Below are 12619 nucleotides of genomic sequence, written 5' to 3' on the forward strand. Positions count from 1 at the left end.
CTTTGCATTAAAAGCTATAAAACTGGGCCCCAAGCACCTAGAGACACCAAACTTTTAGGCAAGCTTCATCAGACTGTTCTCTACAAGTCCGGAAAGTGTGGTGAACATTTGTTAATGGGCCCTGAATTATATACTCACAAGGAGAACACCCTCAGGAAAGCTGCCCTCGGGGACTTAGAGAATCCTAAATCACACTAAAGCTTCCCATATCCTTCCCCAACACACCTACCAAATTTGGTGAAGATTGGACCTTGGGCATCTGAGTTATTCACTCACAAACTGAGCTGAGGTAGCAAACAGAGGCATGAGGCATTGAGTTTGTCTTCAGCAACATCACATTTGCCTGTGAAGTAGAGTTTGCCCCAGGAGGCAATGTGGTATTTGGCAGGAAAGTAGGCTTTTTGGCCCCATCAGGAACTGAGGCACTTGGCAGCTAAGTAGATCATGGCCCCATCAGTCACTGAGAGAGTTGGCAGCAAACCAGGCTTTTTGGCCTCATCAGGCACTCAGGTAGTTGGCAGTAGCAAAGTAGGCTTTTTGGCCCCATCGAACACTGAGGTAGTTGGCAGCAGCATAAACTGTGGCCCTATCGGGCACTGTCTTCCTAGGCAGGATTACAGATGTGGGACTTGGACATTCCAGGTACTAACATGATTCTGAGCAGATAGGGTCGCATTGGGGGAAGCATTGGTGGTGTAGCGGCAGAGATCTGCCACATGGATGAGCACGGGGGAGGCGTTTGCCATTAAGGGGGATAAAGGCAACCTCCAAAAAGAACTATATTGTGCTCTTTTTGGCTGCGAGGAAGGACTAGTGTTATCCCTGGCACGTTGGCATTGGGGGAGCCTGAGGATGTTAGGATGCTGAATTCAGCAAACAGCATTTGAGAATCAAGCCCAAGGAAGCTGGAATCAGCAGGCAGGCCTTTGCAATGTAGCCCAAGGAAGCTGGAAGGGGCTGCAGGACTTGGGAACAACATGGACCAAGGAGGCTGGAGTCGACAGCAGGCCTTAATGTAGCTCTTAGTGTCAGTATGGCCCTGCCACATTGGCATCAGGGGCACTCAAGGAGGGTAGGACACAGAATCCAGCAAATAGCATTTGAAGTAGACCATGGCACTGCGGGTTAAACCGCTGAGCCACTGGGCTTGTTGATTGGAAGTTCACCACTGCAGTTCGAATCCATTAGATGGGGTGAGCTATGTGCCCATGCTTGTCCCAGCTTTTGCCAACCTATAGAGGCAATAGAGAGGGACACACACAACAGAAACACTCAGGTTTGGGTGGGGCCGCCCGGCCATGTTGGCATGGGGGCACCTGGAAAGGGTACAAGGCTGGAATAAGCAGACAGGAATTGGGAATGAAGCCTGAGGAGGCTGGACTCACCAGGCAGGAGTTAATGTAGCCCTTAGAGTACGCCCCTGGAGGCCCATGGTTGGGCACCACTGCTTTAGAGACCTCGAGGCTGCCCCATTTCTGATGCCAGTGTGGAAGAAGTGGCTTGTTTGAACAAACCTTCCTGGAAAAGTCGAACAAATGGAAGATGATGGAGTATGGGGGAAAAGAGGATTCTAGCCTAGCCTCCTATGTGATGTAAGTCAGACTCAGACGGATAGCTCAGTGGAGCATCTGGACTGGATATATGACCTTTTCAACATTGTTAGTTTCAGGGGCTTCACTTTTCACCCTGATCACACAGTGGCACTCTCTGTCCGAACTGGACTCAGCACAGCAGGCAGGCAGGACTTGGTCTGAGCTCTCCACTATGACCTTGTCCGCCTAGGGTGTCCCTGCACGGCATAGCCCATAGCTTCTCTGAGTTCCTGAAGCCCCTTCGCCATGACAAGACAGCAATCCATGAAGGGGACAGCAATACAGTATAGCATAACTCATATTAAATAGGGAAATTAGAAACAGTGCAGGAGGACCTTCGATGTAGTATGCATGAATAAGAGAGCGCCTGTGGGAATAAGGAAATTTTGATCAGCCCAGAGGGGGCTTTCAGTGCTCTCGGGCAGAAAATAAGCAGCACACGTTTATTATCTTTTTTTAAATGGTTTTTTTTATGGCTTAAAAGGAAGGTACCTCCAAATGCCAGATACAGGGGAGGGGTATCAGGAGACAGGCATCTAGTTGTCTCGTGTGCTCCTAGAGGCATCTGGTGGGGCCACTGTGAGATACAGGAAGCTGGACTAGATGGGCCCTTGGCCTGATCCAGCAGGGCTCTTCTGATATTCTTGTAAGTTGCCAAAAAAGGCAGAAGCAGACACATTTTTATTTCTCTCCAAGGGGACAATATTATTTAAAGCAAATTTGCCGTATGCTTTCTGGGAATTCTCCCGTTTTGTAAGCATAACTAAATTCTTTAATTAATTCATGTCTGAAGCATGATACCAGTTCAAGAGTCTAAATTTAGCCACCATCTACTGCAGTACAGAAAAGTAAATCAAGTAAAATTAAGTAAAATGAACAAGCCCTGGCACTCATTATGCCCGATAATAATCATTGCCTGCCATCAATTAAATTCCAACTTATAGCAACTCTAGCCAAGGATTTGTAGGTATACTCTTGGAAGTGGTCTACATTTTCTTCTTCTGATGGTACCCTGAGACAGTGCAGTTTGTTCAAGACTAAAGATGTTGGCTCTTTTCCTGGGACACACACTGGAGAACTGAACTCAGAACCTCTAACATTTCAGCCAAATGTATTTAAGTCCCTGAGCCATCTATCCTCTCCAAGTAATTTTCACCTGGAAACATGCAGTGTATTCTGATGGTTTATTACCGCTTTCTGCTGCAGAAGCTGGTACAGTAGATAGACTTGCACCCTAATGCACTGAGCCTCATGGCACAGCAGTTAAACTGCTGTACTGCAGCTAAAACTGTGCTCACGACCCGGGCGGGGTTCAATCCCAGGTAGCCAGCTCAAGGTTGACTCAGCCTTCTATCCTTCCAAGCTCAGTAAAATGAGTACCCAGCTGGGGCGGGGGCAATGTGTAGCCTGCATAATTAACTTGTAAACCGCCCAAAGAGTGCTTGAAGCGCTATGGGGCGGTATATAAGCAGCACGGTTTGCTTTTTGCTAATGCAAAATTACATCTAAGAGAGAACCACTATCCACCCTGGAGTGGAAATGGTGGCCCTTTCTTGGGAGAGCACAGCCAAGGCACCCTAGCCACCCACAGGTCCCCACAAAGTGAGGGAGTGCCTTCTGCTCACCATTTTGCTCAGGAACAGGCTCATAAATACCCTGACAAAGTCAATAAGAACAGTACGTGGTGGTTTATCGAGATTCATGGCTAAGGCCACATGGACATCCCCTTCTTTATAAATGTAATCAGCATCAAGAAAACCAGTGAGCACCTGCACTTTGTGTATGACACAGAAGGATGCTTGTTCACCAAATCACACCAAAAAAAGGCAAAGTACAAGCTGTGCAAAGTAAAGATCTTCATGGGCACTTTATTACCAACAATGGCGAGAGTGTTTGCCATCTTGATTGTGTCATTAAGGTGAGGAACACTATTCAGATTAGCCTGGAGACAGGCAAGATTGCAGACCTAATCACGTTTGACACAGGCAACTTGTGTGTGGTGACTTGGGACATACTGATGTGACCATCAACTGCATCCCTGGTGCTTCCGTATTGATGCCAGAGGTAACAGCTTTGCCAGCAGGCTGTCCAACATCTTTGTTATTGGCAAGAGTAAGAAGCCTTGAATCTCCCTCTTGGAAAGGGAATCCATGTCCCCACTGCAGAAGAGAGAGAGAGAGAGAAAAGAGGCTGGCCGCCTAATGGAGCAGGGATAGAGTCCTCTAGAATGCTTGTGCATTTGGTCAGAACCCTGTTTGTCTTCATGTAAGGAAAAGTTGAGATTCTCAGTGTGGTGTCGCAGAAGGAGTGATTGTTTAGCACTCTGGAGGCCTTTGGTTGTGGGATGGAGGGGAGGGAACCTTGTCCAGAGGCCCAACTCCAGCTACTGAAATTTCCCTCCGGACTTTCCTCCCAGAGGATTGACTGAACATTGAGCTTACTCGGCTATGCTGACTTTCCAATAGCATACTTATTTCCTGGTGGAAAATATAGATCTTGTTTCATAGATATGTATGGAGCCCCACCTACGCTTCGTTTTACTTGGCTAGGTATCTTCACAGTTAGACTCGGGCAATCCCAACTCTCGGTGGCTGAATAGCTCAGTGAATTAGATTGTCTGGATTCAGTTGCAGGCCGTTGGCCCTTTGCTGTCCAAACACAGCTGTCCAGACACTCTTTGGAAGGCCCAAGATCCCTGCTCCAAGGTCAGGCAAGACATTATGTGACCTAGTGGTTCAAAATAGATCCAGTGCTGGTGCCAGTCACCTTTTCCCAGCAATTTAACATAGACGTTGAGCAGTAAAGGAGATGAAATTAAGTCTGGCAACGAGGCAGCTTTCCAGATCCCCCTGGAGGAGAGTTTAGAGAGTGAGGTGGTGAGCCAGCTGTGTGGCCTTTTCTCCCATCAAATGTCAGAGGCAGCTCAAGAGAATATTCTGAGGTCTGTCACAAAACTAGGTAACTTTCCTGATCATCCTCTTATTTTACTGAGATTACAAAAAACTCAGCACATATCATTTGAGCCATGCACATAATATGTTGAAGTGTGTTGTCGTGGTATAATTAAAAGGTTAGTCAGCCTTGCCAGTGCAAAGGGCCTGGAGAGAGAAAGGATGGTGCAATATTGGAGGGCAGCATTGCACCTTCAGGCAGCCAGAAACAGATGATGACAGCGCTCTTGCAGCTTTAGTTGTTACCCAAAAGAAGGATTTCAGCCAGTACAGCTGCAGGACAGGCTGCACGCACGGAAATCACCAAAAACTGAAAACCAAATTTCCAGGCAGCAAAGAAGTGATACAGCACCACAATTGGAATAATGGTCATTCAGCTGAATGGGTGACTGTGCAGTGCTAGAACAGTGCATTTAGGTGGATGTACGTGCCTGTTTGTGAATGCAGCATGCGAGTAGCGTTTTCTTTCCTGAGAAATGTCTACTCCTCCAGAAAACTAATATATGTGGTGTCTAAGAATTATCTTGCCACTTCTTCCCTTCAAGGCAAAATTGCTCTGTCACAGAGCCAAGGAAGTCACACACCCTTTGGGGAAAAAAAAGCATAAGGTAATGTGCCACTCAGCCAGTATGTGACCGCAGCCATTGCAGTAAGCACTGCCTGAGACTTGCAGCTGGACACTGGCAATGGCATGGTCAGACAGCTATGGGTCAGGTGCAGCACAGCTACACAAAGGCTCTCTGCACAGGTCTCTCTGCTGTCTGTCTGTCTGTCTGTCTTCTCTTTGTCGAAGATACAAGGGTGGTTCTAAGGCAAAATGCTAGTGCCCAGGCACACTATATTCCAAGCACTCTTTCTTTGAACCTGCTCAATAAAAAGCCATCTACAACAACAGTGTGGAGTTTATTTGTTCTTGAAATTATATAATTTCAAAAGTAGGCTCAAGGCCTTTCTCCTGGGGGAACATGTGGCAGGAAAAAGGAAGGAACATAAACTCAATTTTCCATCATAATGTCAGGGGAAGGGTGGAAGAAACCCCATGGCTTGCCTTTAACATGGAGTGGGGCATGAAAACATATGCAGAGGGCCCACCCATCCATCATGAGCTCTAGGAATAAGGTTGAGAGTGGATGAGGCCTGTGCCGGCGGTCCAAGAATGACCCAGGAGGCTGAGGGTGGGCAGAATGCTACTCTAAGGGACCCAAACTACCCTCCCAGACATTACTCAGGAGGCTGAGGGTGGGCAGGATTAGGGTCAGATGGATCCACGCAGCCTCCCAATCATGAGCCAGGAGGTGGAGGGAGTGGGTAGGAGCCAACCCGGCTGCCCAATGTTGGGGGAAAAGAGCCCAAGGTAAGTCCCTAAATATTACCCAACCAGAAAAGAAGACAGGAAGATGGACAGTGAAAGGTCAGACCCTGAGCTGTGTAGAGTTGTGTCAGAGGGACGAGAACCCCTGTGATCCCCAACATGCCCAGCCTAGGAATTGTTGCCCAAAGTACAACTCTGCACAGCTCTAGTTGCTATATTTGCCATTGATGATGAGTTAGAAGGGAGGGAAAAGGGAATAAGACGAGGCCATCCCACGGAAGGAGGGTGGCATGGCATGTAGGGAGGGAGCTAGGAATAAGGGGGTGGGTTTTGGCAGGAGAATCCTTGGGAAATGCTTGGGAATGTGAAAGACAGCTCTGCAGTTCCAAAAAAGTGGGGAGAGGGCAAGATGGATCACATCCTGCAGCAGCTTGCTTGCCTCAAGGCCCAAAGTAGGCATGGGCCACGTCATCCTGCAACTGTACCTACTCTGGATCCTGACCATGGGATGCTTCCCCTGTCACATTCAAAGCACACATGGGGCGTCATGGCTATAGCAGCCTCCACGTCTAAGGGGATCTAGAGGGCCAAGTTCTGTAGCACAGCACACACTAGCAAGGGCTTTGACATCCTTTCTGATTTGCGGAGCAGGCGACCCCCTACGTGCTGCAAATAACAGAAACGCGTTTTCCCCATCCCAAAGGATCGCTCACTCTGTCACCATTATGGATTTCCTGTGCGCTTCATTAGAGGGGCTGATGCATCCAGGGAGGTCCTCAGGGTACGGTGTCTGCAGGAATGGCCACAGAGGATAGCCCCAATCAGCTGGAGTGGGGGAAACATGGCCATCAGCATCTGTATGAGTCCTCTCTGTTCCCTCCCATTTGCCATGCACTAAACTTACCCAGCCACCAGCCTCGCCCCAGCAGGCCCACCTCTCCAGCAAGGAAAGCAGACTGGATGCCTCCAGCACCTGGGCATCATGAACCCATCCAGACCTCGTGCCATTCACATAGGTGAAAGCTCCCTGGGCATTAGCAGAGGCTATCATGTTAGTGGCATTTACGAGTTATTTCTCACTTCCCCTTTCACCTTTTTATAACCGGGACCCTCCCTCAGCAGGCATTTTCCAGTAGACCTACCAAGGCTGCAGGAGGCAGGGCTGGACTCCCCAAACCCCCTCCTCCAATGGGCACCAAATGCTTTTCCCTTCAGTAAGAGTCTCCCCAAAGGGGGCAGAACTAGGATTCTGCTGGAGAGGCATAGGGAAACCCATCAGTCAAAAAGACTGCGTTCGGCCAGAGGGCTTGTCAAGCACATCACCACACCATCGTCTGCCTGTCTTCAGAGAGACCCTTGCCTCCCTGGTGCCAGCAGTGGGGGAGTTCAAAAGAATTTAAAACTCAGCCCCTCTCCTTGACTCAGAGATCCCGAGTTTTGGCACCAGGAAAGCTGCCACTCTTACCATCTCTCAGAACACAGAGCAGAGGAAAGCTACAAAAAGAGTGGAGAGGAGAGAAAGAAGGCTCGGGCACTGACAGAGCCATCCTGGCTGCGAAGAATGCTATCTATAGGCCTTGAAACTGGGGAGGATTTGTTTTTTTGTCTTCCCTTGGTGTGCTAATTAGGCACACCTGGTGACCCCAGGAGCTACTCTTCCAGAAGTTACCAATTAGTTGGCTTCAGAAAGGACGGCACCTGATTGGTTGGAAAGGCTGCAGGCTCTGGTGGAGGGTGATGGGATATAAGGCCAGCCAGAGGAAATGGCTGAGCTCAGCAGTTCTGGGCAGCAGCTTTATTCTGGCTGGAACCTGTCACCCAGCCTGCTGTTATGAGGAACTCGGCTTCAGCGCTGAAACCATGCTACTCTGTGGGGAGAGCTGAGAGGTAGGAAGCTGTTAATTGTTTTTGGAGGGAACAATTCTTAGCTGCCTGAATCTCAGAAAAGGCTTTGTCCTTCAGGTTGCTTTTGAGCCTGGATGTGCTTTTGCATCACCCTGCCTCAAAGTATGACTAAAATGGTCAGTGCATCCTCTCTGTAAGAGGCTTCACACTTCACTAAGAGTGAACCTGGAAGAGAGGCTAGGGGGAAAAAAAACCAATTAAGCTGGGTCAGCAGTTCGTTTCAACTTAGCTTTGCTTGTTTATTCAGGGGAATGCATTTCCCCAGAATGGTGTTGACTTCGCTGTTAGTCTTTTGAGTACTGATTTGGTGGAATAGTTGTTCAGGTTCCTTTATTTCAGAGGGGTCCTTTTGCCTTTGCTTCCCATCCCTTTCGGGGCATTCAAGCCTTTGACTCTCTCTGCATGCAAGGCTTAGTCTGAGCTGTAGGTGGCAGCAGAGGAGTTCTCTCTCTCTCTTAGTATAAAGTTTAAATTCTTCTTACCATTAGTGGCATGGAGATAATGAAACTTTTAAAAAATAGGTTTATGTAGGATTGGACAATATTATGACATTCTACATCTTTTTTTGAAAGTTAACCACCTGATGTGGCTTGAAACCAAATGAGGACTGTAACACAGTGGATGAGAACATGGTTAGGAATAGGTAAAACTCGTGTTCATCCATGTAAGGATTAAAGACTAGGAAGGCATACATGGCATCCTTTGGGTTACTTCAGATTAAAAAAGGAATAAAAGCAGCAGTCGAAAAGAGTGAATGAGAGAGTGTCAGGAGTGAAGGTCAAAGCATACAGTTGATTCAGGATTGTCAAATGGCCAAGATAAAGATGTGATTTCCCATATTTACCGTATTCTCATCTGATAGTTTTTTCCTTGTGTAAAGAAGAAACATCTCGTGTGCCAAATTTTAAAATTCTATTCTACATATCTCATTCTAATATTCTTGATTGATTTTTTTTTTTTTGTGGATGGAAATGTCAGGGTTCTACTGCCTCCAGTGTGTTTTTCTGCTTAGAGCTGTGTTGCAAAATGCGAACTCGAACAATGCAGGTTTGTTGCCTTTAATGCTTCTGTGAACATACAGCAGAAGTATTTCAGTGCAAAAGGGCTTATTCTTGGAAATAAATCACAACATTCTCATCATTGCAATTTTGTCTTCTTTTCTCCCTGCAGAACGTCTGAGATGTGCACTTTGCGTTAGAAAGCTCACTGAGCCATCAAATGCAAGCATGTGAACTCTTGGTTGAAAGAACTGGAGTGACTGTTTTATATGCCAAATGGCTTCTGCATCTGCTGAAACGTCTCATGCCTGAGAGCCATCCTAGACTGTAGTGATCACAAAATGAAACGGCTAAAGGTTTAAGTGATCACAAAACAAAGAAAAAGCAATTAACTGGAGATAAAGCAAGAAGTCAGTCGACATGTACATGTCCGCCAGCGGAATTCCTAGAGCCACGCCCCGAGAACTCTCTTTGATTAACCTTGACAAATTTACAGATTGTTGAGAGAATTCAGATGGGACACTAGTTATGATTGGCCAAAGAAATCCTTTGAAGTTATATTCTAACTCTAAGGAGACTGTACTCTGCACTGAAGAACAGATATCAGTTGCTGACCTTGAGGACAGCGTTCCCACACTAGTCCATATGGAGGTGCTATATTTGCCAAACCCGAACTTGAAACATAGTCCCGCCGTTTTTTTCCTTTCAACCTGTGGCTGATGACCATTGGCAAAAAAAGAGAAAAATGCCTCCTAATGAGACACTTTCCACACTTGATAGCAAAAGAAAAACAATCCAACACAACCAGGCTCGTGCTGGCTGGAAAAATACGGGGGGGGGATAGACAGGGCTCGCGTCGAGGAGGGAATGACGGGAGGGGAGGGGAGGGGAGGGGAGGGGGGACAACCGCATATGAGGTGGGGAGGAAAGGGCCATGGGCATTAGATGAGATGCGTCGAGGAGGGGCCGACAAGAAAGCGGGGGGGGGAGGGCGGGAGGGACCATGCTTGTGCTGGGCCAGAAAAGGCAGGGTGGGGATAGACCGGCTTACGGGGAGGAGAGGGGGCATTGCAGGGCACGCAACTGGGAGCAGAGGGGGGGGCATTACAGGAGGGTTTGTGAAAGGGAAGGGGTGGGCCTGGGAGTGGAGAGGGATGGACAAGAGGGGGTTTATTTGCATACTGGAGGGGAATGAGAAGACAGGGAAGTTATTTACTTGGGTATGTAAGGGAAATCAGCTATTCCCAGAAGCTACAAACTACCCCATCTCTCAGAGGTGTTCTCTTCTCTCTACCCTGAGACTCTGAATAACTGAGTGAATCCTCTTCAGGGAAGCCCATAGAAAGCATTTCCTTGACATCCACCCAATTAGGGCCTGAGATATATGTCCCCTGCCCCAATATTAAATTTATCCCATCAGTGGCACTTCCTGAAATGAGACAATGCAAATGCTGCTTATTTCCTTAGCTGATGGGAAGCGATAGTGTCTTCTGTGTTATTGTGAATTCCACAGGCTTTTGTCTTCGCCTTTTAGAGAGGGGTGCTGTTTTAAAGCTGAGACAAGAGAAATATTTCATGTACCTGTCTTATGTGATTTGTTGGCAACATCAGGCTTGGCATTGTCATTATTTGGGGGGGGGGTTCATAGTGCGCATTCTATTATGGAGAAGCATTTCCTTTACCCGTTCTGTGTGATTCGGTGTCTAGGAAATGACTTTCATGGATTTTCCTGAAGAGAAGTAGTCAATTCTCTTCTGTTGAAGGAAACTATCAGTCTTTGCGTCGATGCAATTCGGGGGAGTGGTACGTTCTTAGGCGCCTTTCATTCTGGACTAGGCGAAGTATTTCCTCTACCCGTCTTATGTGATTGGTTGTCAAGGAAATCCCTTCTGTGGGCTTTCCTGAACAGGAGTGGTGATTTCTCTTCTGTTCAAAGACAACATCAGGCTTGGCATCGTCGATATGGGGGGGGGTATATTTCATAGTGCGCCTTTTATTATGGAGAAGCATTTCCTTTACCCGTCCTGTGTGATTGGATTTCTAAGAAATGACTTCCATGGCCTTTCTTGAAGAGAAGTAGTCAATTCTCTTCTGTTGAACGAAACTATCAGTCTTTGCGTCGTCGCATTTCGGGGGAGTGGTACATCCTTAGGCGCCTTTCATGTTGGATTAGGCGAAGTATTTCCTCTACCCGTCTTCTGTGATTGGTTGTCAAGGAAATCCCTTCCGTGGGCTTTCCTGAACAGGAGTGGTGATTTCTCTTCTGTTCAAAGACAACATCAGGCTTGGCATCGTCGATATGGGGGTGGGGTTCATAGTGCGCATTCTATTATGGAGAAGCATTTCCTTTAACTGTCCTGTGTGATTGGTTTTCTAGGAAATGACTTCCATGGCCTTTCTTGAAGAGAAACAGTCAATTCTCTTCTGTTGAAGGAAACTATCAGTCTTTGCGTCGTCGCATTTCGGGGGAGTGGTACGTCCTTAGGCGCCTTTCATTTTGGATTAGGCAAAGTATTTCCTCTACCCGTCTTGTGTGATTGTTTATCAAGGAAATCCCTTCCGTGGGCTTTCCTGAACAGGAGTGGTGATTTCTCTTCTGTTCAAAGACAACATCAGGCTTGGCATCGTCGATATGGGGGTGGGGTTCATAGTGCGCCTTGTATTATGGAGAAGCATTTCCTTTAACCGTCCTGTGTGATTGGTTTTCTAGGAAATGACTTCCATGGCCTTTCTTGAAGAGAAACAGTCAATTCTCTTCTGTTGAAGGAAACTATCAGTCTTTGCGTCGTCGCATTTCGGGGGAGTGGTACAACCTTAGGCGCCTTTCATTTTGGATTAGGCAAAGTATTTCCTCTACCCGTCTTGTGTGATTGGTTGTCAAGGAAATCCCTTCCGTGGGCTTTCCTGAACAGGAGTGGTGATTTCTCTTCTGTTCAAAGACAACATCAGGCTTGGCATCGTCGATATGGGGGTGGGGTTCATAGTGCGCATTCTATTATGGAGAAGCATTTCCTTTAACCGTCCTGTGTGATTGGTTTTCTAGGAAATGACTTCCATGGCCTTTCTTGAAGAGAAACAGTCAATTCTCTTCTGTTGAAGGAAACTATCAGTCTTTGCGTCGTCGCATTTCGGGGGAGTGGTACGTCCTTAGGCGCCTTTCATTTTGGATTCGGCGAAGTATTTCCTCTACCCGTCTTCTGTGATTGGTTGTCAAGGAAATCCCTTCCGTGGGCTTTCCTGAACAGGAGTGGTGATTTCTCTTCTGTTCAAAGACAACATCAGGCTTGGCATCGTCGATATGGGGGTGGGGTTCATAGTGCGCCTTCTATTATGGAGAAGCATTTCCTTTAACTGTCCTGTGTGATTGGTTTTCTAGGAAATGACTTCCATGGCCTTTCTTGAAGAGAAACAGTCAATTCTCTTCTGTTGAAGGAAACTATCAGTCTTTGCGTCGTCGCATTTCGGGGGAGTGGTACAACCTTAGGCGCCTTTCATTTTGGATTAGGCAAAGTATTTCCTCTACCCGTCTTGTGTGATTGGTTGTCAAGGAAATCCCTTCCGTGGGCTTTCCTAAACAGGAGTGGTGATTTCTCTTCTGTTCAAAGACAACATCAGGCTTGGCATCGTCGATATGGGGGTGGGGTTCATAGTGCGCATTCTATTATGGAGAAGCATTTCCTTTACCTGTCCTGTGTGATTGGTTTTCTAGGAAATGACTTCCATGGCCTTTCTTGAAGAGAAACAGTCAATTCTCTTCTGTTGAAGGAAACTATCAGTCTTTGCGTCGTCGCATTTCGGGGGAGTGGTACGTCCTTAGGCGCCTTTCATTTTGGATTAGGCGAAGTATTTCCTCTACCCGTC

General features: G+C 47.2%; 2 long non-coding RNA genes and 1 pseudogene across 3 annotated transcripts in view; 2 read left to right on the forward strand and 1 right to left on the reverse strand.

Moving 5' to 3' along the window:
* Nucleotides 1-12619, reverse strand: part of LOC140704756 (uncharacterized) — a 166671-nt gene that overhangs the window by 121806 nt on the left and 32246 nt on the right. The window lies entirely within an intron of this gene.
* On the forward strand, nt 3132-3917 carry LOC140704260 (small ribosomal subunit protein eS4-like; annotated as a pseudogene).
* Nucleotides 5767-9100, forward strand: LOC144586456 (uncharacterized). The gene is made up of 2 exons (XR_013541296.1): nt 5767-7742; nt 8931-9100. It is a non-coding gene; the product is annotated as an uncharacterized LOC144586456 (long non-coding RNA).

Source organism: Pogona vitticeps, chromosome 2 (genome assembly GCF_051106095.1).
Source record: "Pogona vitticeps strain Pit_001003342236 chromosome 2, PviZW2.1, whole genome shotgun sequence".
Taxonomy (NCBI): Eukaryota; Metazoa; Chordata; class Lepidosauria; order Squamata; family Agamidae; genus Pogona; species Pogona vitticeps.